The sequence below is a fragment of the Hyla sarda genome, chromosome 4 (genome assembly GCF_029499605.1).
Source record: "Hyla sarda isolate aHylSar1 chromosome 4, aHylSar1.hap1, whole genome shotgun sequence".
In the NCBI taxonomy this organism is placed as follows: Eukaryota; Metazoa; Chordata; class Amphibia; order Anura; family Hylidae; genus Hyla; species Hyla sarda.
In genome coordinates, this window is record NC_079192.1 from 235,223,008 (window position 1) to 235,249,708 (window position 26,701).

General features: G+C 42.5%; 1 protein-coding gene across 2 annotated transcripts in view; it reads left to right on the forward strand.

Moving 5' to 3' along the window:
- The first annotated feature begins 6,351 nt into the window (after positions 1–6,351).
- The window catches only part of GRM8 (glutamate metabotropic receptor 8), a 1,218,499-nt gene continuing 1,198,149 nt past the window's right edge, over positions 6,352–26,701 (forward strand). The window contains exon 1 of one of the 2 annotated variants that reach the window (XM_056573767.1): positions 6,352–6,732. The gene's annotated coding sequence lies outside the window, so the exon portion shown is untranslated. Of the gene's footprint in view, positions 6,733–6,817; positions 7,253–26,701 lie in introns of those variants that run through there. The other variant, XM_056573766.1, reaches the window with a different exon arrangement.

The window sequence follows — 26,701 nt, forward strand, 5'->3', positions numbered from 1 at the left end:
GTATGTGATTCACAGAACTCAGTTTCCCAGTTTATATCAGGATAGTTAAAGCCCCCATTATTATCACCTCATTCTGATTTGCTGCCTTGTTTATTTGCTTCAGTAATTGATCTTCTACCTCTTCCAATATTTTTGGTGGCTTATAGCAAACCCCTATCAGAATTTTTTTTTTTATCTCCATATATTTCTACCCATATTGACTCCACATTATCGTTTCCCTCCCATATATCCTCCTGCAGTGCGGCCTTCAGACTGGACTTTACATAAAGACAGACTCCTCCCCCTTTCCGTTTTGTCTGATCCTTCCTGAATAGACTATAACCCTGTATGTTGACCGCCCAGTCACAGGTATCATCCAACCAAGTCTCTGTTATACCCAGTATGTCATAATTCGCCTCAGACATTATCAACTCCAGTTCATCTGTTTTATTGGTCAGACTTCTGGCATTAGTCAACTTGCAATTCAATGGTGTATGTTGTTTCTTCCTATGAAGCCTATCCCTATTAACTATTCTAACCCTTCCCTCCGCTCCACCCCCAGGTACATTAATAAGTCCCCCCTCTCTATCTACACTATCTTCCCCCTCTATGTTGTAGGTTCCCTCCCCCCAGTCCCTAGTTTAAACACTCCTCCACCCTTCTAGCCATCTTCTTCCCAAGTACAGCTGCACCCTCCCCATTGAGGTGCTAGGATGGAGTTAAGGCAGTGGAGCTCTACTCCCAACAGCCCCTGCTTGCTGCTATTAAAGCTGCAGTCTCCCCTGCCTCATCTGACTGAACTTGGGCCGGCCTTACATAAAAAAAAAAACCTGAAAGAAATAAAAGGTAAAAAATTGTGCTTGCAGTGACGGCACCCAACCGCCCCTCCTTAGGCCCTATGGGCCCCCCTGGCTGTAGGGCACAGTCGCAATTGCGACCATTGTGGCCTCTATAGCTATGCCACTGCCAGACAATGTAGCCAATGCCAGACTGATTCTGAAAATGCAAACAAAATTTAGAGGTGGGAAACTGTTGTTGTAAACATTGTCTTATGAAACCTAATAGGATAAAAAAAATATTATTATTTTGGCAAAAAGAGGGCTAAGGGGTGATCCTATAAACAAGCATAAAAATATTGATGGTCAACACAGAGAACTGCGTACTCATAGACCTGTAACTTTGGTATGGGAGCACAATATCAAGGGAAAAGGGCAATGCAATAGAGATGTCATTATGTGAGCCATTAAGTGAGACTACAAAACTTCCTGCCACAGAATACTGTAATGAGTCATTGAAAGCTGTAATACTCAATTGTGTGCCAGACAATAATTGATATTCAAATGTAGCAGTCAGGTTACTTATTTCATGTGATCCTTTGCCCACATTACATACAATGGATAAAATAGTGTTAGTATCTCCTATTGTTTTTCTTTGTTTTGACATATTTCTGCATTTGCTACTGTACTGTGAATAAATCAGTCTTATCTCAGCACATTAGATATATGTTCACATTGTCTTGGTGCTGGGAGTATATGAATTATTCTTTATTTTGCTTCTTATGCTGTATTTTAATTAAATAAAACCAAAGCACACAAGCTGTATTGATATTTCTAAAATGTCTGCCCAAGTTTGATGAAATGACTACTGAAATCCAATAAGAGAGATAAAATAGTCCTTAGTGAACGATTGTTTCATCATACCACAGTTGCTACAAAGATATTTTTTAACATTTAACAGTGTGATTTAGTTTCAGGGTGTATTCACGCATACAGTATCCTGCCCATATTTGATGCTACAGATTTGATGCTGCAGATTTCAATGTAAGCTAAATGATTGAACACAAGCATCAAATCTATTGATTATAATTAATTAAATACACCCTAAGGGTCAGTTCACATAATTCATGTTGCATATTTACTGCAGCAGATTTTGCTGCCCATTGACTTCAACGGATTTCAACATTTCCTACAGCAAATCTGCAGCTGAAAATACACACGTGGACCCCCCCCCCACCCCACGCGATCGGACATCTTATCCCCTATCCTTTGGATGTATCATACATCTTATCCCCTATCCTTTGGATGTATCATACTTCTTATCTCCTATCCTTTGGATGTATCATACATCTTATCCCCTATCCTTTGGATGTATCATACATCTTATCCTCTATCCTTTGGATGTATCATACATCTTATCCCCTATCCTTTGGATGTATCATACATCTTATCCCCTATCCTTTGGATGTATCATACATCTTATCCCCTATCCTTTGGATGTATCATACATCTTATCCCCTATCCTTTGGATGTATCATACATCTTATCCCCTATCCTTTGGATGTATCATACATCTTATCCCCTATCCTTTGGATGTATCATACATCTTATTCCCTATCCTTTGGATGTATCATACATCTTATCCCCTATCCTTTGAATGTATCATACATCTTATCCCCTATCCTTTGGATGTATCATACATGTTATACATCTTATCCCCTATCCTTTGGATGTATCATACATCTTATCCCCTATCCTTTGGATGTATCATACATCTTATCCCCTATCCTTTGGATGTATCATACATCTTATCCCCTATCCTTTGGATGTATCATACTTCTTATCCCCTATCCTTTGGATGTATCATACTTCTTATCTCCTATCCTTTGGATAGGGGATAAGATGTCTAGGGACAGAGTACCCCTTTAATAGTGATACATACCTTGTGCCAAGGTGCTAAGTCCTCGTGAAATTGTAGACTTGAACACTTGATGAAGAATGGCAGCACATCAACTAGTACGACCAGAAAATGTTTCAAGGTAACTTTAATTTTTTCAAAATGTTAACATCAGGATTAAAGAGATCCATCAAACATCAGAAGAATGTTCCCCATCACACTAAAGCAAGCTTTGGCAGCACATAGAACATGTCCATGACCTCATGCTGTTTATGTATACCGGTCTGTCAATATAACTGAGATGGAACAAGAATCCAAGAAACTAGGCTATGCTTTTACAGAATTCCAGCTTTATGTATGTATTGTTGGAAAACTCACAACATTATTTGGCTAAGTGCTTTAATATCCATGGAGTTGTAAAGAACAATGAACTGTGCATGTAAAAATGACTCACAACACTTTTATTCAGCCGTTATTTAATAGGAAAAGAGAAAGGAAGTCATAGGCTGCGCTATTCATTTCTTACAGAATCAGTGTTTTTTCATAGGTTGGGACACAGTATAGCACCTTTTGTATTACAGCTATTTTGACTGATATATCTCGGCTGGGTAAGCGACAGCAGAAAGAAGGATGATTCATGACTGAAGGCTGTGCTGAAATGCAGTTACAACCACTTTCCTGAAGATGGAACTTTCCTACCAAGTAAAATGTCAGCATCAAAATCTGCAACTTCACATGAAAACACCGGAAAATTGGAGCTTCCTGAAAATCAATATACAAGTTATTGTGAATGTTACATAATATTTAGTAAACTGCTTATGTCAAATAGTGTTTATTAGTTATCCAATTGGGCAGATATTGAGTGTGTGATACCTTTTCTCCTTATACCTTATACCTTGTAATGAAAGGAAGCAGATGTTCACAAAATGAATTCCCTTCAATAAAGACCCAGTTGGATAAAGAGCACTCCATCCAACTAATAGGATGAAACCTGCACATCTTGTGCAGTATATGGAGGTGATCAATCTTATCTATCTATGTATCTATCTATCTGTCTATTCATCTATACAGTGGTCCCTCAACATACGATGGTAATCCGTTCCAAATGGACCATCGTTTGTTGAAACCATTGTATGTTGAGGGATCTGTGCAATGTAAAGAATAGGACAGTGGTCTACAACCTGCGGACCTCCAGATGTTGCAAAACTACAACACCCAGCATGCCCGGACAGCCAACGGCTGTCCGGGCATGCTGGGAGTAGTAGTTTTGCAACATCTGGAGGGCAGCAGGTTTAAGACCACTGGTATTGGAGGTTATACTCACATGTCCCCGCCGCTCCGGATCGTCACCTGGATGTCGCCCTCCATCGCTGTCGCCGTGTCCCTGGGGTGTCCCCGATGCTCCGGCAAGGCCTCTGCTTCCCCGGCATCCTTGCTCTCTGTCGCCGCCATCACGTCGTTATGCACGCCGCTCCTATTGGATGACGGGACGGCATGCTCAGCGACGTGATGATGACGATGGAGAGCACCGACGATGCAGGGGATCCTGCATATTTATGCAATTTTGGCTACTGAAGAATGAGACCTCTGTCTTGAAACGCGTATAGCCCTGTTTGACACTTATATTCACCTTATATCAGCACCTTTATGACCAGCTGATACCTATGGTATAGCCCTTTGCAGCGCTGCAGTACCCTCAATTTTGGACCACCAGCGGGATCGCGTGCGCGATCCAGCATGAGGACGCCAGCTTACTTACCTGTTAACAAGTAACTGCTTCGAACGGACGCAGATCCGTGCCCACCTGCACCCTGCCGGGATCGCTGGAGCAACTACAACTGGGCCGGACGCAACTCTGTGCCAGCTCCAAGTGTCATCATTACCGCAAGACAGCGTGAGTCATACCCCACTGCGGACTGCAAGTGCCATACTGTATGTACAGCATCTACTGAAAACTTCTCATAACACTGTGAACAAACCTGGCACTTTACATATCATTATTGAACTCAACCCACTGCACGGACATCACCTTATCTATACCATAGACTTTACCTCTCTAACAATTGACATTCATTTAAAGGTGGCTGATTGTTATATATTCTTTTCATCTTATTTTTATACTTTTAATATTTTTATTGGAACATTTTTTTTTATAGTTTTAATACATCTTGTGCAAGGGCCCTGCACAGGTGTATATTGCATTATAATTCAATAAATGTGATTTATATCCTATATGTTTCCAACCTCAATTCGGGATCACTAAGGATTATATATTCCATTTCATAATTAATTATTATTGTAATTCTGCACTTTTTTATTTCTTTTTTTCTACTGCCTCTAGAGGACTGGTCCCTGTATATGTATATATATATATATATATATATATATATATATATATATATATATATTATACATTACTTTCTACGTATTTTTATGTCTGTGGGATATAGACCTACCCAGTTAACCTCGAGTCAACTCAGGCTGAGTGAGCTACACAACCTTTGCTGATGTAAGGCATTGGCCACGGGTCCTGGCTGCTGAAAGCATCTGTGACCAAGTGGTTATGAAGCCAGCTCAGATCCTGAGCTCACTTCTACCCCTGCCGTGCCGCTGCACCATTTCAACATGGCGTTCTGTGACAAGGGGTAAAAGTGCATGTGCAATGCAAGTCTATGGAACTTCCATCAAGCAATTCTGTATACCACTCACTTTACTGGCAGTATGAGTTGCCAGAATTTTACATGTGAATCCTGGTGAAAAAAAGAGGTACTCTTTGAACTGAAAATGTCTTTGGAAGTGCATACCAGTGAAGTCAGGTGATATGATTTTTCATGCCAACCTATGTCTTTTAAGACATATGAGAAAACCAGATGAAGAATTGGTAGGAGCAAGGAAAAGTAAAATGGAGGACTCTCTTTGGCATATACAGTAGAACAAGAAAAGTTTCGTTTTTGATTGGATAAATTGGATTATCCTGGATATACTGGATATTCAAAACATAAGTGGCAAGTAGTAATGGGGAATCAATGCTATCTAACAGAGGGAACCAACATGATAAACAAGAAGCTGTTCACATTGTATTTACTACCTTTTTAATATGAAGTTCAATGAAGTCAGAAATACTGTCTTGAGATGCATCTCTATTTTGTATCAAGTCAAAATTGCTGATGAATTTGTTCTTGATAGGTTTAAAGTAAATCCGATAAAAACCTGCATAATAAATCAATACCTTTATCCTAGTTTATTTGACTTAATAAAGCATAATAAAGCAAGATAACAAGAAAAGGCATGACTGTACTGTGTGCATAAAAGATGACACCTCTGTGAACAAGTTTCATTCACAGACTTTTTTTTCATAAACAAACAATAGGTTACAGAGAGTAAAATCCTAAATCCTTTTGTTATATCTATTCACTTGTTCAAAGTGTAGAGTATAGTTGTTGTACGACATTGACAACGAATACATCTATCAGATAGCAAAAACATAGAGGAGAGTTTTCCATCAGCAGTATGTGAAGATTTTTTACAATGCCATGAAGGGGCTTTTCTCTATTAAAGTTTACTGGTAATGAAAGAGTTAAGCTGCCTGCTAGGGGTGGGAATCATAGGAGGCTGCTGAAGAGCGGTGAAGCTTTCAGGATTTTTTCGTTTTGAACACTCGGCATCCAGCAGGAATAAAACATAGACAGGACCTTACTTATCAATATTGAGTTCTGGATAGCTGTATGCTTTACACTGCACATGTTTTCCTCCAACTAAGTGTATTATTTGTATTATTATTATTATGTATATTTCTCTGCTGTAATGACATGCTGTGTTAATGTTCCGATGTCAAGAATATTTTATTGGCTTCTGGAGAAGTGGGAGGTATATAGCAGGAGTGCTTGCAACATGCTATGATTCAGAAACTTGGTTGAAAACCTGTAAGCTAATGGAGACGGTGTTTTCAGTCGCCGTCTGGAAATAAAGCTGCAAGTTTTTACTGGTTCATGTGGAGTGCTGGATTTTCTTTCTTCTATTGGATAAGTCACTTGCCTCTTACTGCCGGGCAACCAACTGGGAGGGAACTCTGCAAGTGTGGTGAGCTGACAATCTATCTTTTCTCTATTCGTATGGTTTTCTAGGGTCTCCTGGCAGCTCTCGGTGTCCTAATGAATAATGAAACAATGGAAGCCCTCGGTGTGCTAAGTGTAAAGCTCCGATAGCCTGAGCATAGTACAGAGGAGGATATGAATGAACGATACTGAAGAACAGATAGCAGCCAATAAATAGGGAGACAGCGGAGCCAAGGCATTCTTGTCTTCTGTCACATAGGATAAGATTGCAGTCCTGCCTGCCTGTGCTGTATGAATGTGGCAGCACCTATTGTAGCCATTTGAAAGGAAGCTATCTTTGCCCATGGTCAGGGTGAGCGTCTGTTAAGAGGTGGATTAGGAGAGTTAGGAAGACCAATAGCTGCCAGTGGGAGTATTTGCAGTTCACATGGAGGAGAGGCGGTGGAGAGCTCTGGACTAGAAGCCTGCTTCAGCACCACGGACAGCTACAAGTGCGCTGCACAGGAGCTATGCTGAGCAGCCTGGGCTATGCAGGACAAGGGACGGTGGGTACCACAAGCATTATATACAGTGCATGTCATAGAAGATGAATCTAGTGCATCAAGTTGCTGTGGAAGTCCTGGACAGCACTATACTATATACTCTGTTATGCTATGCAGTACTAGACTATATTACTGTACAGTGCAATCCATGCTTTCAGTATTGCTGGTTTGCTATTAACTTACATATACTTTCTCTATGATATTATTAATAATAATCATCATCATCATCATTCCTTTATTGATATAGCGCCAACATATTCTGCAGCGCTGTACAGAGCTTGTCATCATTACTGTCTTTCTGCAATAATTGTTTCTCCAGTCAATTGATTAGAATCACAGTGGAGTGATACAGTCATAATATCAGAAGCGCTCGGCTTTGGATGTATGATGACTGCTCAGGGACAGGGGACTTCCTAAAGAAAAGCAGTAAAAGTGGCAGTTGTGGGTGATCGTAGCTTCTTGCCCTATAGGAAAGGAGGTTGTATGAAGTCAGAGTGGTTTCTTCAAAGAATTGATGTAATAAATGTAATGCTGCAACAGCCTTATCTTATTATATGATGCCATTTACTAATAGGAATGTGGTGCAGTTCTTTCAACAGCACTTTGCTCCTCCTTTGCAGACTTGTTAAGTAAACCCTAAAGTGAAGATGAGGGTGACACCTCTGAGAAGTAAATAAGCAGTGGGTGCATGGTGACGGTGGTGGTAGGGGGATGGGGTTCTTGGCAAATAGGAGGGTATAGTATGACTATACACACACAAACACTCACATATACAACAGTTACAGTACATATATATATTATATATACACACACATTCACATATATATATATATATATATATATATATACACAAACATAGACATATATACCTATATACATTCCAGCCTGATCTAATTTAGCTTTGCTTCTCTGCTTTCTTTAGATAAGACTTTTTTAATTGGTATTTAATATGTGAAGTCACCTCCTGGGGATAATATAACACTTCTTAATTATCCAATTCTTTATATAAATCCCACAATGTCTTATACTTGATCTTGGTTCAAAACTGGAGGCTTAAAACTTAGTCTTTTTATATTAGAAGAGGCGAGATGTTAAGTTATTTGCAAAGCGAGTCCTGTCATCCTCAATACACCATGAATCATTGCAGTCTATACCTGTGAAGTAGGACCCCATAACATGGAGGGTGATAGGATTTTTGGAATGAATATAAAACTGAGAGCCATGTTAGCATCAGTGAACCAAAATCCATCTGCTCAGCAGAATAGCGAGAAGATCCCTCGAGGCTTGTTCAGATGGTGAAAATATAATAGAATCAAACAGGACCCTAAATGTCTGACACATATTATTTTGTACAAATGAAATCCATTTGAGTCATTGCTGAACAATTAGGTTATGAAGGGATTGGAACAGAATACATAGTTGCAGCTATAGGATCCATACATGCATGGGTTACTAGACTTTAAACCTAGGCTCTCTGTTCGTGGAGCTGCGTTACCCTTTAAGATTTTAATTGCTACTTTTTAATGAGAATGTTCTCATATAGAACAGCTTGCAGCAGGAAACATTTGGGGCTGTGAGTTTTCAGAGTTAATATATACCACAACAATAGCAAGTAATAAACATTGATTACCAATGTAACTAGCAGAGAAGAAAGGGTGCCCCTGACATTCAGGCTTCCAATACATGTGACCTTTACAATCGGGCTTATTGGAAGAATATTACAGTCTCTTGGAAAGAGAAGGGTATGTATTAAACTGTCTGGCTGGAATGATGGGAGCATAAAATGCATACAATGATCTTTATAGTATGAGCTAAACCATTTAATAGGATTTATGATTCAACATGTAATAGTGGATGGATTTTAGTATGAGTGGATGAAAACCTGAAGATCTATGGACAAAATAATAGAGCATTGGGGTATTCTGAAAACCTGTTCCTTATGATGGGCGAATGCCAACATTTTTTGACAAGTCTTTCCCTTTGATATCTTCAATGTTGAAGGAAATGGGAAAAATGTTAACTTGTATAGATTGTGACAGAAAGTATGTACTGTATCTTAAATTGGCCAACCTTGGAGTCATGACTGGCATGGAGTAATGAATGTCGTCTTTGATTGTGGGTAGTACATGGCATTGGAAGTAGGAGGACATACATTCTTTGAGCAAAGGCTGCACAGATAAATCAATACTTATAGAGAACATTTTTCTAGAAATCCCTCATTGTGTTCCCTGGATGAATGATATTGTCAATTTACTAGTTTAAAAAACGAATCTGGAAGATAAGAGAAGTGATCTCTTGTAAATAAGTAGCTCTGGTAATTGACTTTTTTAAATACCTGTAATCTAATAACTAATATACATTAGGGTGAAATCCATAGGAGAAAGACACTGTCATCACAGGGTGTAATAGTAAATAGCAGTATATGACCCTGGTTATTTTTGCATTAACTTGATTTGCCATATTATTTCAATAACAGAGTGGAATATACACAGAATATAGTTATGCAATCATTATGAACCTCCATAAGTTTCCTTTCAAAATGACACATATATAAAATACAGCAGTTACACACACACAGCGACATAATACTAAAACATTTGACAGATGAAATTAATTCATTATCTCAAAACAATGGCACCTGTTGAGGCTTAGAATACCCTGAGAAAACACGTGACCAGTAAGTCCTTAAAGTTCATGTGTTGGAAGCAGTAAAAAAAGGGTAAACATTGAGACATTTTACACAAAAGTCAAATTTTAAGTCTCACGGATGTGCATAGAGGTCTATGGGTAACTGATCGTTAAAAAAAAAAAGGAAATTACTGAAAAAGGCACACACAAAAGAAATACAAAAGTATAATAAGCTTTATTGTAAATATATGACACATAATTGTTGGAATAACAAATTAGCTGAATCAAAACACAGGAGAGGGCCATGAGGGGCTTAGAATATAAGAGAAAACCTGTGACCAGTCAGTTCTTAAAGGGATATTCCAGGCAAAACCTTTTTTTTTATATATATCAACTGGCTCCGGAAAGTTAAACAGATTTGTAAATTACTTCTATTAAAAAATCTTAATCCTTCCAATAGTTATTAGCTTCTGAAGTTTTCTGTCTAACTGCTCAATGATGATGTCACGTCCCGGGAGCTGTGCATGATGGGAGAATATCCCCATAGGAACTGCACAGCTCCCAGGATGTGAGTCATCGGAGAGCAGTTAGACAGAAAACAACAACTCAACTTCAGAAGCTAATAACTATTGGAAGGATTAAGATTTTTTAATAGAAGTAATTTACAAATCTGTTTAACTTTCCAGAGCCAGTTGATATATATAAAAAAAAGTTTTGGCCTGGAATACCCCTTTAAAGTTGATGTATTGAAAGCAGTTAAAAAAGGTAAACATTGAGACATTGTTACAAAAGCCAAATTGTAATGGCTAGATGTCTGAGTTGGAGCAGATTTTGTGAGGTGTTCCTAGTATGCAATGCATGGTATCTATCATAAGTGGTCTAAGGAAGAACAACTGGTGACAGGGATAAGCACGCAAGTCTCATGAATGTGCATGGAGGTCTTAGGGTAACTGATAGGGGGAAAAAAAAGAAATTACTGAAAAAGGCGCACACTAAAGAAAAACAAAAGTATAATAAGCTTTATTGTAAACAAATATACGACACAGCACTGAAGACAAAGCATTAAAAACAATTAAAATAATGCTCACAAATTAGCTGAACCACAACCCAGGAGAGGGCCATGGACCCCCTCCAAAAGTAGCATCCGTCCCACAATGCAAATAGTAAAAGGCAACAACATCCGTCAATAGAATAAAAAATGATGTCAATCAATAGGTTGTACAGTTTTCCAGCCCCAAACCACAAAAAATATTTAACCTAAAGTGATAAAAACATAAATCTACATTACAGAGTAATATAGGCAAAGACACTTGCGGTGGGAAGGAAAGCCAGACTGGGTGAACAGCGGGTATGCTGCTACCAGGTGGATGGGGCCACACAGGAACCCCACGCATTACGTCGCCTCCAAGCATTTTCCTCAGTCCAATTGTAGCATGACTGGTCAATACCACTGAAGAGATAGTGTAGCACAAATTGCAAGAATATTTAATGTTGACTTTGATAGCTGTCAGAATGCACTGCATGTCAGGGTGCTGTGTATGGGACTGGGGAAGAAAGTAAATCAAGTTAGAAGACCAAAAAGACAGTGTAATCCCCTGGACAATGTATCCTGGTCCTGCATTCATGTAGATCAGGGGTCTCAAACTCCCAGCCGAGATCTTGCGGCCTGCACCAGGGATGTATTATTATTATTGCCTGATGCCTGGAACATACAGTTCCAGGTGCCAGACAGGTGACTTCTTTAGGCATTTAGCTCTGCTTCGGGCAAGCAGCGCTAAATGCTGGAAGACTTCACTCCCGCCCCTCCAATAGAGCCCATTACCTTCACTTACCCCGCCCTCTTCCCCTCAGTCTCCGGTTGGCCGGCCGGCCCGAGTCTGATGAGGGACATTGCGCATGTGATGTCCCTCCGCAGACCCGCGCAGGAGGACGTCAGTGATGTCACTTGTCAGGCCGCCAGCAGAGAGGAGAAGCGCAGTGCAGGACAGGTAAGTGTGTCTATGTGTGTGTGTCTGTCAGTGTGTGCATGTGTGTGTGTCTGTCTGTGTCTATGTGTGTGTGCATGTGTGTGTGTTCCTAATGCTACCTAATGTGGGGAACACAGTGCTACATATTGTGGGGAACACAATGCTACCTAATGTGAGGAACACAATGCTATCTAATGTGGGGAACACAATACTACCTAATGTGGGGAACACAATGCTACCTAATGTGGGAAACACAACGCTACCTAATGTGGGGAACACAATGCTACCTAATGTGGGGGGGCACAATGCTACCTAATGTGGGGGACACAGTGCTACCTAATGGGAGGAACACAATGCTACCTAATGCGGGGAGCACAATGCTACCTAATGTGGGGAACACAATGCTACCTAATGTGGGGGGACACAATGCTACCTAATGTGGGGGACACAGTGCTACCTAATGGGAGGAACACAATGCTACCTAATGCGGGGAGCACAATGCTACCTAATGTGGGGAACACAATGCTACCTAATGTGGGGGGGACACAATGCTACCTAATGTGAGGAACACAATGCTACCTAATGTGGGGAACACAATGCTACCTAATGTGGGGAACACAATGCTACCTAATGTGGGGGAACTTCTACCTTCCTAATGTGGGGAACATGCTACATTTGCTAATGTGGGAAAACTGCAACCTTCCTAATGTGGGGAACATGCTACCTTCCTAATGTGGGGAAATCGCTACCTTCCTAATGTGGGGAAACTGCTACCTTCCTAATATGGGGAAACTGCTACCTTCCTAATGTAGGAAAACTGCTGCCTACCTAATGCTCCCCCCCCCAGAAATAGCACCCCCCATCATCCTCCCGCTCATGCTATTACCATAGGGGGGTAGGGGGAATAGGGAGGGGGGTTGCTGGTGGATGATGAGGAGCGCATAATAAGGGCATTATATGTGAGGAGTGCATGATGGGGGCATTATATGTGAGGTGCGCATGATGGGGGCATTAAATGTGAGGGGTGCATGATGGGGCATTATATGTAAGGGGTGCATGCGGCCCAGCCTCACCCAGCCGCTACCTTCAGTGGCCCCCAGATAATTTGAGTTTGAGACCCCTGATGTAGATGTTCCTTTTTCACATACTGTACTACTTACCTTAATGTTGTTTGAGTCCAGTTACACAACTTCATGGCAAATGTATACCCTGATGGCAGTGGTCAATTTCATCAGGATATGGGGACCAGCTGCGCTCCAAAAACTGTTTATGAGTGGCTTGAGGAATAATGCTAATAGTTAAACCAGCTATCTTCAGATATGAATGTGAATGTGCTCTAAAAACAAGTCCAATTAATAGAGGCTATAACTTACATTACCTAAAGGATCTACTGCTAATATTGTGGTAATAGACACCACAGGAAACCTTTAGAGGTCTTTTCTAAGACTCTATGGATCAGAGCAACTTTGGTGACATGGGAGACCTGTACAATATTATTCATGTTAGGCTTGGTCCACACTACGTTTTGTCCCATACGGGAGCGCATACGGCAGGGGGGAGCTAAAAGCTCGCGCTCCCGTATGTTACCGTATGCGCTCCCGTATGTCATTCATTTCAATGAGCCGACCGGAGTGAAACGTTCGGTCCGGTCGGCTCATTTTTGCGCCGTATGCGCTTTTACAACCGGACCTAAAACCGTGGTTGACCACAGTTTTAGGTCCGGTTGTAAAAGCGCATACGGCGCAAAAATGAGCCGACCGGACCGAACGTTTCACTCCGGTCGGCTCATTGAAATGAATGACATACGGGAGCGCATACGGTAACATACGGGAGCGCGAGCTTTTAGCTCCCCCCTGCCGTATGCGCTCCCGTATGGGACAAAACGTAGTGTGGACCCAGCCTTATAGCAGATCTGTACACACATTAATTAGCTTTGTTCAGTTTCTATTAGCCCTTGTTATTTCTAATGGTAGACACTCTTCACTAGTAGACTAGGTTTACACACTCCAATTTATCCATGTTCAGACAGGTTTCCAGATATTCAAGGTTAAGATTGTTAAGGTGGATCTCAAGGGAGGCCTCTCTCTGAGGCTCAGACACTCCCATTTTATGCATAACATAAAATAGGAAGAAAAGCACAACACAACACGTAATATATATATTACTATCTATATTTTATTATATAGTTTTCCCTTAAGCTTAGTGGATAGTAGTTGCTATAATGTCATCTATGATACATACCACACAGAGTAGAGGAAACCATTATCTGCTTTTCCTCTTTAAAGCACCATCAGAAGAAGCAGCATGGAAGACATTATACAATAGTAATGAGCAGTATTGCTGTAAATTCAGATCTGAGGTGGCACAACTATGGAAACAATCTGCATGTGGCTCTTTTTCCAAGAGTGTGTGTGTGTGGGGGGGTCGCGGGGGATCTGATAAGTAAAGAAATAGGGATTTTTCTCTAATAGGAAATGTATTTTTCCTTTGACCCAGTAATGATGCTCTTCTATAGTACTATTGATTTATGGAAAACATTTTAATAATCACTTATTATATGCATATCCTAATGGAATCTAAAAGCAACCAAGCTTCCAACAATGAAAAAAGTAAAGAATAAGTAAGAATTTGCCATTACTGGCAACATACGTAAAATTTTTAAGACCACTGGAAATTCTTACTTTTCTGAACATCTGTCTACGTGCACAATTCTTTTCCAAAGATATGAGTAAACATGTTTATGAATCTTATTAATATAAAGCCCAGCCGCTTTTAATAGCCATAAACATAGATAGAATTGTCTACCTAATGTGTATGGGCATTTCCCGACCTGCTTCCAAGGTAAGAGTAATCTTAAATAAATATAGGGTCACCTTTATGGTGCCTTTATGTGTACCAATAATATCCCACTAATTTCTGTTCAATCAAACCAGTATCAATCTATACTGATGTAAATGTACAATTAATGTGATTGATATCTGTCTCATCAGCCTTAAAAAAACTGATCTAAACATTCTATAAAATCATTCTGCCAAGCACTATCATTGTAACATGTAAACAGCATATTAAATATATCTGGAAAAGCAAATGAAATAAATACAATTGTTTTAAATTGAGAATATGTAAAAGGCAACTTGATTCACCACTTAGATGAAGAAAATGTTCCTTCACCCAAGTGCTGGATCAAGCTTCCCTGCATAAATGGGACCCATGCATGGGATTGTGAGAAAACTTGTGCTGTAGTGAGCTGTTTTTCTTTAATGTCGGAACTGATTAGAAATATAAAGTATAGTTCTATTTTTTTAAAATATCTGCTTATATAAACATCTACTACAAACCAATTACAATACAGTATCTGAAATATTAGGCTAAAACAAGGAAACTATGATCAGCTGTTTTAAGAGGCCAAAGTCTCTTCAGTGTTTGCCACTGCCTGCCTGCGATCACCATTATTTAAGGAGTGGTGGTGCAAAGGACCATAAAATTATTCACTTGCATAAAACAACACTAGTAACAAAGTAACATAGCAACATAGTTCATAAGGTTGAAAAAAGATCAGAGTCCATTAAGTTCAACCTATGCTGTAATGTGTTGATCCAGAGGAAGGCAAAACACCCTCATACTAGAGGTAAAAATTTCTTCCTGACTCCAAATATGGCAGTCAGAATAAATCCCTGGATCAACGTTCTGTCCCTATAAATCAAGAATTCATAACCTGTAATGTTATTATTCTCCAAAATGCATCCAGACCCATTTTAAATTATTTTGCAGAGTTCACCATGACCACCTTCTACGGTAGAGAATTTCACAGTCTCACTGCTCTTACAGTAAAGAACCCCCGTCTGTGCTGGTGTAGAAACCTTCTTTCCTTTAGACGTAGAGGATGCTCCCTTGTTATAGATACAGTCCTGGGTATAAATAGATCATGGGAGGGATCTCTGTACTGCCCCCTGATATATTTATACATAGTTATTAGGTCTCCCCACGTCCTTCTTTTTTCTAAACTAAATAACCCTAATTCTAATAATCTTTCTGGGTACTGTAGTCCTCCCATTCCCCGTACTACTCTGGTTGCCCGTCTTTGAACCCTCTCCAGCTCCACTATATCTTTCTTGTACACTGGTGCCCAGTACTGTACACAGTATTCCATGTGTGGTCTGACTAGTGATTTTTACAGCGGTAAAATTATTTCCTTGTCGTGGGCATCTATGCCCCTATTGATGAACCCCAAGATTTTATTTTCCTTGGAAGCAGCTGCCCGACACTGGTCACTACAGCTAAATTTACTGTTAACTAAGACTCCCAAGTCCTTTTCCATGTTAGCCGTCCCAAGTTTCTCCCATTTAATACATAATTACAGCCCGGATTTTTCTTCCCCATGTGCGTTACCTTACATTTATCAGTGTTGAACGTCATCTGCCACTTCCCAGCCCAAACATCCAACCTATCCAGATCCATTTGTAACAGTGCACTGTCCTCTATAGTGTTTACTGTTTTACAGAGTTTAGTATCATCTGCAAAGATTGCTACTTTACTATTCAACCCCTCTTCAAGGTCATTAATGAATATATTAAATAGGACAGGACCCAAGACTGACCCCTGTGGTGCCCCACTAGTAACAGTCACCCAATCAGAATAAGTACCATTAATAACCACCATCTGTTTCCTCTTACTGAGCCAGTTACTTACCCACTTGCACACATTTTCCCCCAGTCCAATCCTTCTCATTTTATGCACCAATCTTTTATGTAGCACCGTATCAAATGCTTTGGAGAAATCCAGATATACGACATCCAGCGATTCCCCCTGGTACAGTCTGGAGCTCACCTCCTCATAAAAGCTGATCAGGTTAGTTTGACAGGATCGATCCCTCATAAAGCCATGCTGATATGGAGTCATACATTTATTTTCATCAAGATATTCCAAAATAGCATCTCTTAGAAAACCCTCAAACAATTTACATACAACTGAGGTTAAACTAACAGGTCTATAATTCCGGGGGCACCTTTTGACCCCTTTTTAAATATTGGCACCCTATTTGCCATACGCCAGTCCTAGGGAACAGTCTCTGTTACTATAGAGTCCCTGAATATTAAATAGGGGTCTGTCTATTACATTAATTTATTCCTTTAGAACACGGGGTGTTAATGTCATCTGGACCACTTCCTTGCACTGCTGCTAATATAGGTGCTGACTCTGGCTGATTTAATATTGACGGCCTATCCAATGTTAATGAAATGTTAGACCTATTTGGGGGTAAGAACATAATTATAGACCTAGGGGGAGTATAGTCATCTTCTCACCAGATTTAGTAACATACTCAGTATCATCTGGACTATTAACAATGATCACGGGTATTTGAAGTTATCAGTGATACTGGGCCCAGTGCCCAGCACAGCTGCCAATAAATTTTACATGCCAGAATTAATTAGAAATGATAGCTTAAATATACAAAACTTGGATTTCTTGTCTGCACTCCTAAAGGTCCTTTTTACTTTTAGTATGAATTTCCCTTAATAAGTACTGACTGACATTATAGGAAGACGATAGATGCTTGTCTAACATTACAGGAAAGTGTCGGGCAACTGAACCTTCTTGTTATTGTTTGTTCAAACCTCTTCTCCAATGGACATACTTTGTCGGCAGCACATCCTCTATTGACTTGAGGAGATGTGTTGCCGACTAATGATCATATGCTTGTTGGATGGCGGATCACATGCTTGTCTACATTGGAAATAAATATTTACCTGATAAATGGCCCATGTACAAGGCCTTTAGTTACATAGTGTATTTATTCAATGCAAAGCATTTATGTCAACAGGCTATTTACACGTTAAAGAGCTAAGAGGTAGGCTTAACATGCTTTTATTGGTGGACAACTATATTCTATTTACATATATGTCCCACCTTCTACTGTACTGTTGTCCCAATCCTGACTTTTTACTTCTCCGTCTTTTTTTCTCTGTTCTAGTTAACTATGCAGATCTATACACGTTAATAGCTAGTAAGTAACTATGGATTCTATGGATCTTACAGAAGTGTTCATTCTTAACATATTATCATCCAATGTTCCTCCAACTGGATGATAGCCAACTTACTTGTTCTCATTTTATAGTAGATAAATATCCTCCAAGTGTTTTACCTCTGCAAATTGGTGTATTTTGGTCTTAAAAACACAGTAACATTTTCATGTTTTAATCCTTTCATCCTTACCCTCTGAGAGCCATAACTTTTATTCTTCCTTTTGCTTTTTTTGTATGTTAAATTGCATTCTACACTTTATATCTAAAACTATGCATTCATATGCAGTGTTTCAGCCACGCCATTGCAAGCAGTTGCATTAAAACAAGCACAAAGTAGTAAAATCTCTATAGAAATTACATTGGTAAGTAGTATAGAATGTAATGAAAAGGTAGATGACTCTGTCATAGCAAGCCAGTAATTAAAATTTTGAGCTAAAAGATTTGACCATGTCCATTGTATGTTCTGTAATTGTGAAATGAAGGCGTCTTGGAGTAATAACAGCTCAGCTGTAGACCATACAAACTCACACAGCAGATCTACACAGTGCATAAGTGCTTAGTGTGCCTGTTCTGTGTTGCAGCACACTTAAGTCCCTTATTGCCTTTGGGAGTGACCTTAGTGTGAGAGCTTTACTGTATAACCTTTATAAATGGGTTACCTTGCTTAAGCATTCTCAGACAAGTCCAAAGTCAATATGTGCCACTGTATCTACTGGAATGGGGTCAAGCATTCCACCACTGGACTGTGGAGTAGTGAAATCTGTCCTTTTGGGTGATTTATCTTATTTTTGGCCTCCTGATGGACAAATCTGGGTTTGGCAGATAAACAGAGAGAACACCATTAAGATAATATAGTGCCTACTGTAAGATTTAATTCGGAAAGAATAAAAGTGATTTTTTTTCAGTGTTTGGGCTAGGTCCCTTATTTCCAGTTAAATGGGTATTCCGGGCTTATAGTAGCTAACTTTTAACTATCCTGTCCATTATGAAGAATTATGCTAGTTCTACATTTACTTGCTATACCGCTCTGCCGTGGATCGTCTTCTTTTTCTTCTTTATATGCCCCCCCCAGGTCTAGCGTTTCCATTTAGGTATGGATGACATTCATCTCACAATCCTTTGTGACTTGAGGCGGCAGCTGGTATGCCAGATGATGTTTGCGGTCCATCTGTATGTCTTCCTTACTAAGGCTTTTTCGAGTAGATTTTGTAGTTTTTTGTGACGTATATGGTTTGCACCAGAATTTCTGTCAAAAAATCCAAAAACCCTACTAACTCTCCACTTTACTCCCTAAAAGGGGCATGGTCATCAGAGAAAAGGGGAGTGTCTCCAAAAAAAGACATTTTCCCAAAAAAAGAAAAAAAATTCACTAATTGTTTCAGCGTAAAATGTGGTGTATTTAAGCTCTGGAAAACCCGACAGCTCTGAGCATGTGTAAAAATAGCAAAATATAGGTAAAACAGCCAAACACAAGATACAATAATAAATACCGTGGAAAAATACCTGTAGAAAACAAAACCCACAAAGAAAACTACAATCCACTCTTAGTAAATCAGGGCCATTCTCTTTATTCTATAGGTGATACAATTACAACGATGTCCAATTTATATAGGTTTTGTTTTATTTTACTACTTATAACTTATTTATTTTTCCATATACAGGACAGATTTTTTTGGGTGGTGATCTTTAGATTTCTTTTGGAATAATTTTGGTATTGATCGAACTTTTTATTAATTTTTATTTTGGGATATAATTTGATCAAAATAACACAAATCTGGGGTTTGTTTTTTTGTTATGTGTACGCCATTCCCTCTACTGGATAATATTGTTATATTTTAATAGTTCGGTCAATACCACAGGTGGCAAAAACAAATAGGTTTTGCTTTTATTATGTTTACATATTTTTATATGGAAAATGGAAAAAATGGAAGTGACATTTAAGTATATGGGTTAAACCTTTACGATTCCTTACACAGATGAATGCAGTTCCATTGAACTGCACTGATCTGTGTGTTTTGCCCTCTATAAATAGAACCTGCTGCAGACAGGCTCTATCGATAGAAGATCCCGGGCACAAATGGAAGGAAAAGGAAGCCCTCTGTCTACTTCAGCAGTGGATCACATGCCGGCTGTTAGCGGCAGCCCTCAGCTACTGTAGTCAGCTGGGGTTCACCGGGTATGGTGTGGACTTGAGTCAGGAGCCAATGTCATACACCCTTCATGATGTATAAACAGGTCATGAAATGTTAAAGGAGTTAATAAGACATTTTTAACAATTTTTATGCATTAAACTTTGTGGTGACAGTTTGGGAAAGGCCCGTACAGTTCCCAGTTCACAAAGCAAGGCCCAAAATGACATGGTTTGACAAGTTTGTTGTTGAAAAACTTGTGTATTGTCACGATGCCGGCTGGCAGGTAGTGGATCCTCTGTGCCAGAGAGGGATTGGCGTGGACCGTGCTAGTGGATCGGTTCTAAGTCACTACTGGTTTTCACCAGAGCCCGCCGCAAAGCGGGATGGTCTTGCTGCGGCGGTAGTGACCAGGTCGTATCCACTAGCAACGGCTCAACCTCTCTGGCTGCTGAAGATAGGCGCGGTACAAGGGAGTAGACAGAAGCAAGGTCGGACGTAGCAGAAGGTCGGGGCAGGCAGCAAGGATCGTAGTCAGGGGCAACGGCAGGAGGTCTGGAACACAGGCTAGGAACATACAAGGAACGCTTTCACTGGCACAATGGCAACAAGATCCGGCAGGGAAGTGCAGGGGAAGTGAGGTGATATAGGGAAGTGCACAGGTGAAGACACTAATTGGAATCACTGCGCCAATCAGCGGCGCAGTGGCCCTTTAAATCGCAAAGACCCGGCGCGCGCGCGCCCTAGGGAGCGGGGCCGCGCGCGCCGGGACAGGACCGAGGGAGAGCGAGTCAGGTACGGGAGCCGGGGTGCGCATCGCGAGCGGGCGCTACCCGCATCGTGAATCGCATCCCGGCTGGCAGCAGAATCGCAGCGCCCCGGGTCAGTGGATCTGACCGGAGCGCTGCAGCGGAGAGAGTGTAGCGAGCGCTCCGGGGAGGAGCGGGGACCCGGAGCGCTCGGCGTAACAGTACCCCCCCCCCTTGGGTCTCCCCCTCTTTTTAGGGCCTGAGAACCTGAGACTTTTATCTAGGATGTTGTCCTCAGGTTCCCAGGATCTCTCTTCAGGACCACAACCCTCCCAGTCCACTAAAAAAAAAGATAGCGTGGTCCCAACTTGTAGCTAGGGACACGGAAGCGGACATATTTAGCGGAGAGCCATACCTTGTCTCCAGGGGAAAAAACGGGAGGAGCTCTTCTTTTCTTATCCGCGAACCTCTTCATGCGTGAAGAAGCCTGTAAGAGAGAATTTTGGGTCTCTCTCCATATAATGGAAAGGTCACGAGAAATTTCATCCACAGCGGGCAGACCAGAGGGCAAGGGGGTAGGGAGGGGGGGAAGAGGGTGACGGCCGTACACCACGAAAAATGGGGATTTGGAGGAAGATTCAGAGACTCTGAAGTTATACGAGAATTCGGCCCATGGAAGGAGATCTGCCCAGTCATCCTGGCGGGAGGAAACAAAATGTCGCAAATAATCACCCAAGACTTGGTTAATTCTTTCTACTTGTCCATTGGACTGGGGATGATATGCAGAAGAAAAATTTAATTTAATCTTGAGTTGTTTACAGAGAGCCCTCCAGAATTTAGACACAAATTGGACGCCTCTATCCGAGACGATCTGCGTAGGCAACCCGTGAAGACGAAAAATGTGTACAAAAAATTGTTTAGCCAACTGAGGCGCTGAAGGAAGACCAGGAAGAGGGATGAAATGTGCCATTTTGGAGAATCGATCAACGACCACCCAAATAACAGTGTTGCCACGGGAAGGGGGTAAATCAGTAATAAAATCCATACCAATCAGAGACCAAGGCTGTTCGGGGACAGGCAGGGGATGAAGAAAACCAGCGGGCTTCTGGCGAGGAGTCTTATCCCGGGCACATATAGTGCAGGCTCGCACAAAGTCCACAACATCCGTCTCCAGAGTCGGCCACCAATAGAAGCGGGAGATGAGTTGCACAGATTTCTTGATGCCCCCATGACCAGCGAGATGGGAGGAGTGACCCCATTTGAGGATTCCGAGGCGTTGGCGTGGAGAAACAAAGGTCTTTCCTGGAGGAGTTTGCCTGATGGAGGCTGGAGAAGTGGAGATCAGGCAGTCAGGTGGAATGATGTGTTGCGGAGAGAGTTCAACTTCTGAGGCATCCGAGGAACGAGAGAGAGCATCGGCCCTAATGTTCTTATCGGCAGGACGAAAGTGAATCTCAAAATTAAATCGGGCAAAGAACAGAGACCACCGGGCCTGGCGAGGATTCAGCCGTTGGGCAGACTGGAGGTAGGAGAGGTTCTTGTGGTCGGTGTAAATAATAACTGGAAATCTTGATCCCTCCAGCAGATGCCTCCATTCCTCAAGTGCTAATTTAATGGCTAGAAGCTCTCGATCCCCGATGGAGTAGTTCCTCTCCGCCGGAGAGAAGGTCCTAGAAAAAAAACCACAAGTGACAGCATGCCCGGAAGAATTTTTTTGTAAAAGAACAGCTCCAGCTCCCACTGAGGAGGCATCAACCTCCAATAGGAAGGGTTTGGAAGGGTCAGGTCTGGAGAGCACGGGAGCCGAAGAAAAGGCAGACTTGAGTCGTTTAAAGGCGTCTTCCGCTTGAGGAGGCCACGACTTGGGATCGGCATTTTTTTTGGTTAAAGCCACGATAGGAGCCACAACGGTAGAAAAATGTGGAATAAATTGCCTGTAATAATTGGCGAACCCCAAAAAGCGTTGGATAGCACGGAGTCCGGAGGGGCGTGGCCAATCTAAGACGGCAGAGAGTTTGTCTGGATCCATTTGTAGTCCCTGGCCAGAGACCAAATATCCTAGAAAAGGAAGAGATTGGCATTCAAACAGACATTTCTCAATTTTGGCATAGAGTTGATTGTCACGAAGTCTCTGAAGAACCATACGGACATGCTGGCGGTGTTCTTCTAGATTGGCAGAAAAAATTAGGATATCGTCCAGATATACAACAACACAGGAGTATAACAGATCACGAAAAATTTCATTGACAAAGTCTTGGAAGACAGCAGGGGCGTTGCACAGGCCAAAGGGCATGACCAGATACTCAAAGTGTCCATCTCTGGTGTTAAACGCCGTTTTCCACTCATCCCCCTCTCTGATGCGGATGAGGTTATAGGCGCCTCTTAAGTCCAATTTAGTAAAGATGTGGGCACCTTGGAGGCGATCAAAGAGTTCAGAGATGAGGGGTAGGAGGTAGCGGTTCTTAACCGTGATTTTATTAAGACCGCGGTAGTCAATGCAAGGACGTAGGGAGCCATCTTTTTTGGACACAAAGAAAAATCCAGCTCCGGCAGGAGAGGAGGATTTACGGATAAAGCCCTTTTTTAAATTTTCCTGGACATACTCAGACATGGCAAGAGTCTCTGGGGCAGAGAGAGGATAAATTCTGCCCCGGGGTGGAGTAGTACCCGGGAGGAGGTCGATAGGGCAATCATAAGGCCTGTGAGGAGGTAGAGTCTCAGCTTGTTTTTTGCAGAAAACATCCGCGAAGTCCATATAGGCCTTAGGGAGACCGGTTACTGAGGGAACCACAGAGTCACGGCAAGGGTTACTGGGAACCGGTCTTAGACAGTCCTTGGAACAAGAGGGCCCCCAACTCTTGATCTCCCCAGTGGACCAATCCAGGGTTGGGGAATGAAGTTGAAGCCAGGGAAGTCCAAGGAGAATTTCCGAGGTGCAATTGGGGAGGACCAAAAGTTCAATCCTCTCGTGATGAGATCCGATGCTCATTAGAAGGGGCTCCGTGCGGAAGCGTATGGTACAGTCCAATCTTTCATTGTTTACACAATTGATGTAAAGGGGTCTGGCGAGACTGGTCACTGGGATGTTGAACCTGTTGACGAGAGAGGCCAAAATAAAATTTCCTGCAGATCCAGAGTCCAAGAAGGCCACGGTAGAGAAGGAGAAGGCAGAGGCAGACATCCGCACAGGCACAGTAAGACGTGGAGAAGCAGAGTAGACATCAAGGACTGTCTCTCCTTTGTGCGGAGTCAGCGGACGTCTTTCCAGGCGGGGAGGACGGATAGGACAATCCCTCAGGAAGTGTTCGGTACTAGCACAGTACAGGCAGAGGTTCTCCATGCGGCGTCGTGTCCTCTCTTGAGGTGTCAGGCGAGACCGGTCGACCTGCATAGCCTCCACGGCGGGAGGCACAGGAACAGATTGCAGGGGACCAGAGGAGAGAGGAGCCGAGGAGAAGAAACACCTCGTGCGAACAGAGTCCATATCTTGGCGGAGCTCCTGACGCCTTTCGGAAAAACGCATGTCAATGCGAGTGGCTAGGTGAATAAGTTCATGTAGATTAGCAGGAATTTCTCGTGCGGCCAGAACATCTTTAATGTTGCTGGATAGGCCTTTTTTAAAGGTCGCGCAGAGGGCCTCATTATTCCAGGACAATTCTGAAGCAAGAGTACGGAATTGTACGGCATACTCGCCAACGGAAGAATTACCCTGGACCAGGTTCAACAGGGCAGTCTCAGCAGAAGAGGCTCGGGCAGGTTCCTCAAAGACACTTCGGACTTCCGAGAAGAAGGAGTGTACAGAGGCAGTGACAGGATCATTGCGGTCCCAGAGCGGTGTGGCCCATGACAGGGCTTTTCCGGACAGAAGGCTGACTACGAAAGCCACCTTAGACCTTTCAGTGGGAAACAGGTCCGACATCATCTCCAGATGCAGGGAACATTGGGAAAGAAAGCCACGGCAAAACTTAGAGTCCCCATCAAATTTATCCGGCAAGGATAGGCGTAGCCCAGGAGCGGCCACTCGCTGCGGAGGAGGTGCAGGAGCTGGCGGAGGAGATGACTGCTGAAGCTGTGGTAGTAACTGTTGTAGCATAACGGTCAGTTGAGACAGCTGTTGGCCTTGTTGCGCTATCTGTTGTGACTGCTGGGCGACCACCGTGGTGAGGTCAGCGACAACTGGCAGAGGAACTTCAGCGGGATCCATGGCCGGATCTACTGTCACGATGCCGGCTGGCAGGTAGTGGATCCTCTGTGCCAGAGAGGGATTGGCGTGGACCGTGCTAGTGGATCGGTTCTAAGTCACTACTGGTTTTCACCAGAGCCCGCCGCAAAGCGGGATGGTCTTGCTGCGGCGGTAGTGACCAGGTCGTATCCACTAGCAACGGCTCAACCTCTCTGGCTGCTGAAGATAGGCGCGGTACAAGGGAGTAGACAGAAGCAAGGTCGGACGTAGCAGAAGGTCGGGGCAGGCAGCAAGGATCGTAGTCAGGGGCAACGGCAGGAGGTCTGGAACACAGGCTAGGAACATACAAGGAACGCTTTCACTGGCACAATGGCAACAAGATCCGGCAGGGAAGTGCAGGGGAAGTGAGGTGATATAGGGAAGTGCACAGGTGAAGACACTAATTGGAATCACTGCGCCAATCAGCGGCGCAGTGGCCCTTTAAATCGCAAAGACCCGGCGCGCGCGCGCCCTAGGGAGCGGGGCCGCGCGCGCCGGGACAGGACCGAGGGAGAGCGAGTCAGGTACGGGAGCCGGGGTGCGCATCGCGAGCGGGCGCTACCCGCATCGTGAATCGCATCCCGGCTGGCAGCAGAATCGCAGCGCCCCGGGTCAGTGGATCTGACCGGAGCGCTGCAGCGGAGAGAGTGTAGCGAGCGCTCCGGGGAGGAGCGGGGACCCGGAGCGCTCGGCGTAACATGTATCCTGTACAGAACACAAACCTCAGACCCACCAAACATCTTTAAAATGAATTGAAGCATCCATTGTGAGCCAAGATGTTCTCATCCAATATCAAAGCCTGACCTCATGCTTCTTGAGCATGTCCATCAAGCTTATTGAGGTGTGATGATCAGGTGTTCATATGCTTTTGGCCATAAAGTGCATGTAATGACCACCAGCTCTGCTTGATGCAGAACTGCACATCATACAACTCTGCATTTCTAACAATAGGGAGATGGAGGCATTGGGCCAGGCGCTTACACCTCCCTAGGGGGGAATATTTACTCTTGGAGCTGCTATAGGTAGATCCCTGTGAGTGTGGATTTATCCTTCACCAGTGTTCCTTGTCTGTGCTATTCTATTACCTGACCAGACCTCTGATTGTTAGCTGACTGCCATTTCTTGCTGAATTTGTAGTGCATTGCCCTATAGGTTTCACCCAATAATACTCTGTTGTTCTTCTGTTTCTGACCCTGTGACTTATTTCTGGTTAACCCCTTGTTTGTACTGTTTTGCCTGTTAGTTACTGATCAGGATTGTCTGACACTTCTGCACCCCTGCATTAGTCCAGCGCAGGGACCATTGCCCAAGTGGGGGCCACTGTTTAGGGTGGATTGTCCAAGTAGATAAAGGCAATGGTTAGGGTGAGTTCTAGATCTGCACTGATCCCTACCCCTATATGATATCTATCTATCTATCTATCTATCTTTTGTCATTGGTCAGTTACTAGCATATATTTTATGAAGCAAGGTTTTATAAAGAGTAAATAGAAGATAGCTGAACAGTTAGTGAGATTGGCTGCTGTGAAGAATAATCTGTTAATCTACAAATAGGTTAATATGTAGTGCCAATGGTAATTCTTCCACATCATGTCACCTTTTGTGTTTCAGCAAGAAGGAAGAACATTTGAGAAATGTGTAAGCACTTTTACAACAAAGAACTAGAATTCATTTTAGCACTAAACCAGTTATATATCAGTTATATATATAACTCAATGTGTGTGTGTGTGTGTGT